Here is a 4,346-nt window from a genome sequence, read left to right on the forward strand (position 1 = left end):
TCGTGAGTTCATGGAATGCCCTGTCAGTAGCAGTGGTGGACTCTCCCTCTTTATGGACATTTAAGCGGGCATTCGATAGGCATATGGAGGATAGTGGGCTAGTGTAGGTTAGGTGGGCTTGGATCGGCGCAACATCGAGGGCCAAAGGGCCTGTACTGCGCTGTATTCTTCTATGTTCTATGTTCTATAAAACTTGCAATTGTACCTGCCTCTCCCACTTCCTCAGATCGCTTGTTCTATAAACCCTCTGTGTGAAATAGTTATCCCTCAAGTCCTTTTTAAATCTTTCCCCTCTCACCTTAATGCTATTTGCTCTAATTCTAGACTTCCGTACCCTGGGAGAAAAAGATCTTGCCTGTTCACCTTCTCGATTCACCTTGTGATTTTCCAAACCTCCATAGTATCACCTCTCAGCCTGCTTCACACAAGGGAAATAAGTTTCAGCTTATTCAGCCTCTGCCTGGCACTCAAGCCCTCCAGTCCTGGCAAGACACTTGTAAATATTTTCAATGTGCCTTCCTGTTTAACAATATCTTTCTTCTGACAGGACAAACGCAATATTCTGAACCGGGCCTTACCAATGTCTTGTGTGCTGTAACGTGACTTCTCAACTCTAATCCTCCGAGTGCTCCGGTTTCCTCCCACAGTCCAAAGATGTGCAGGTCAGGTGAATTGGCCATGCTAAATTGCCTGTAGTGTTAGGTAAGGGGTAAATGTAGGGGTATGGGTGGGTTGCGCTTCAGCGGGTCGGTGTGGACTTGTTGGGCCCAAGGGCCTGTTTCCACACTGTAATGTAATGTAATGTAATGTTCTGACCAATGAAGTCAAGCATCTCAAATGCCTTCTTCACCCTCTGCTGAGCTGTGATACAACTTTGAAGTAACTATGTGCTGAGCTCTCTCTGTTTGGCAACTCTTCCCGAGGGCTCTTCTATTAAATGTCCTGCCCTGGTTAGTTTTACCAAAGTGCAACACCACACACTTATCTAATTTAAACTCCACCTGCCACTACTCAGCTGATTGGTCCATCTGATCAACATCTCATTGCACTCTTGGATAGCCTTCATCATTGACCACAATATCAACAATTCTGTTGTCATCTGCAAACTTACTATCCATGCTTCCTGTATTATAGTCCAGATCATCTCAGTACATGGTAAAAGGCAGTGAACCCAGCACTCATCTTTGTGGTTGGTCACAGTCCTCCACTCTGAATAACAACTCTCTGTCACAAATCTCAACCTCCCACTGTCAGTTCCCAAAACTCTATTTTGTATTCAACTCTCTAGCTCTCCCGTGATCCCATATGATCTTAACTTATTAACCAGTCTACCATGCAGAACCTTGTCGAAGGTCTTTAAAATGCCCTTGGAGAAAACATCTATTACTCTGCCTTCATCTCTCTTCCAGGGCAACTGTCAAAAAACAGTCAAGTCAGTGAGACATGATTTCCAACACAGAAAGCTATGCTTCCTACCCATCATCAATCCTTGCCTTTCCAAATGTGTGGAAAATCTCTCTCAGAATCCCCTCCAGTAACATTGATGTTAGTGCTCATTTGTCCGTTGTTCCCTTGTTTTTCCTTGCAGCGTTTATTGTTAAATAATGGCAGAGTATTATCTACTCTCCAGTATTCCAGCACCCGACCCCTGGCTGTCAGTGATACAAATAACTCAACAAGGAGCCCTGCAATCTCATCCCTTAATTTGCACAACATTCTTGAATGCACCTGATCTATTCCCAGGGATTTACCTACATTTATGCATGTTAAGACCTCCCGCCCCTCCCCTTCTGTAATATGGACTCCTCTGAAGATATCACGATTTATTTCCTCAAATTCCTAGAACAGAATGAATTTTTTAAAGTTAAAAATCACACAACACCAGGTTATAGTCCAACAGTCTTAATTGGAAGCACACTAGCCTTCAGAGCGCCGCTCCTTCATCAAGTGATTGTGGAGGACACAATTCCAAGGCACAGAATTGATAGCAAAAATTTACAGTGTGATGTAACTGAAATTATACATTGGAAAATACCTTGATTGTCTGTTGAGTCTTTCATCTGTTCGAATACCATGATAGTTTCACTTCTTTCATGAGTAAATCACAAAACCTTTTTTTACAAGTTCCATTTTCAGGTTAACTGTAACAATTGATGTTGTGTGAGTTTTAACTTTGTACACCCCAGTCCAACACCAGCATCTCCAAATCATGAATATTTTAACTAACCGTTTTCTTTCTTGTGAGCTTATCCACAGTTCACAGCTCATAACTGAATGCTATTAAGTATTTCTCTGCAAGATATTTTATACTATTTGAAAAAAAAACTTTTAGTTTTGAATAGATGGCTATTTCATTTGCCTTCCAAATTACTTGTTCAACCTGCATACCAACCTGAATGACTCATATTTGAACGCATCCAGATCTCATTGCATCCATACGTTGTCTCCACTTAAACCATAACCTGCTTTTCTATTCTTCCTGCCAAAGTAGATAACATTCTCACTTTGTAAATCATCCACCAAAGTTTTTCCCAATCACTTAATGCGATGTCACTTTATAAGTACGTTATGATCTCCTTAAAAGTTACTTCCCAACCTATCTTTGTGCCATCAGCAAATTAGGAAACCCTATGGTGCAGAAAGAGACCATTTGGCCCATCACGTTTGCACTTCAATAAGTATGCCACCCATACCCCAACTCTTCCCTGCATTTACCATGGCTAATCCATTTTGACCTAGACATCCCTACAGACAATTCAGCATGACCCCATCCACCATATCTGCATATCTATGGACCGCAGGAAACACCAGACCACTGGGTTGAAGCCAATGCAGACACAGGGAGAATGTGCAAACTCTGCACAGACGGTCACCCAAGGTTGGATTTGGAGTCACTAGTGCTGTGAGGTAACAGTGCTAAGCACTGAGTCAGTCTGCCACCCCATAATATTGCTACCATCAAAATTGTTCCTTCATCAATCATTTATAATGTTTGTAAATAGCTAATCTCTGTGACACTCTACTAGTTGCAGCTTGCCAACCTGAAAATTACTAATTTATACATCTGCTTGCTGTTAGCCAATGAATCCTACCCATGCTAATATGTAACCCTCTTTACAATGATCTTATACTTTTTGTATTAATCTTTGATGTAACACGTTGGTCAAACAACCTTCAGAAATTCAAGTAGATCACATCGACAGCTTTCCCTTTATGCTTGTGGCTGTTAGTGCTGTCAGGCTTTCTGGGAATACAAATTGCTGTCATTCACAACAAGACTGTGATCCGCAACTAATTCATCTGAATGGAAAGAGGGAAATATCTTTGTCTTTCCACCCTTTCATCCTGCTCATCTTGGAGACCTGACACATCACAGGGGAATGAGAAAAGCCATGAACCAAACTATTTAGATTAGTGTATAAACTGGATGTGAGTCATAAGCTGCAGTGGTCATGGCCAATTGTCAAATCTAAGGAAAAATAGGAATTATGTTCTGAACTGTGAATGAGTTTGAAGAGATAGTATTGACATAAAACCATGAATCTCAAAATTAGTAACCTGTGCGCTGTAACTTGAGTTACATGTCAATTGGACTGCGATTCAAGGATAAACTTCATGATGTTCTGTCTGGCAGGAGAATTACACTGGCTGACAGTTCAGTACTGAGCATGCTCAGCAGATGCTTGCACTTTTTTGTTCAAATGGAAACAAAAACTGACAACTAAAGTTAAATAAAAATATTATGAGAGGTGGAAATAATGGACCTCAGCTCTCACTTTGCACCAACCCAAGAAACTTCTTGCTGGCCCATGAACAACATGTGCTCCCTTGCCAAGGACACCCAGGCATTGATATAACCACAAAAGGGAGTTTTCACATGATCAGCTTTCAGAAGCTTCTCATGATCAGATGGCAAGACAGAATACCAGTCACTGAGCACATGTACCAAGAGCAAGCGGGCATCAGAGCCGCCCCGCATTTGCCATGGGACTATGCCGACATCGGTAAAACTATAGGAATTCATTTTGTGTTTTAAAAAAACGGCAGCCGCAGCTTAAACCCACAGAATTCAGCAACTGCCGGTCCGCCCACATGACCGGGAGATGGGAGCCAGAGGACAGATCAAATCCACACTAGGCCAGACACTAACCATGACTCATAGACCAAAACTCCGGAGCTAATTAATATGGAAACCCATCTCCTAATCGAATCAAGAGACTGACTGAAACACACCCATATTCATCAATACAGAACCATCCTGACACAAAGGACAGGCATCCACCAGACAGGAACGAACAGACTAATACACACCAGCACCCCAAGGGAACAAAGGGGGGTGCTAGCCC

General features: G+C 42.2%; 1 pseudogene; it reads right to left on the reverse strand.

The window, feature by feature from the left end:
- Positions 1 to 3,979, reverse strand: part of LOC122559947 — a 25,668-nt pseudogene extending 21,689 nt beyond the window's left edge.
- Between the last annotated feature and the right edge of the window lie 367 nt (positions 3,980 to 4,346).

The sequence above is a fragment of the Chiloscyllium plagiosum genome, chromosome 20 (assembly GCF_004010195.1).
Source record: "Chiloscyllium plagiosum isolate BGI_BamShark_2017 chromosome 20, ASM401019v2, whole genome shotgun sequence".
NCBI lineage: Eukaryota > Metazoa > Chordata > Chondrichthyes > Orectolobiformes > Hemiscylliidae > Chiloscyllium > Chiloscyllium plagiosum.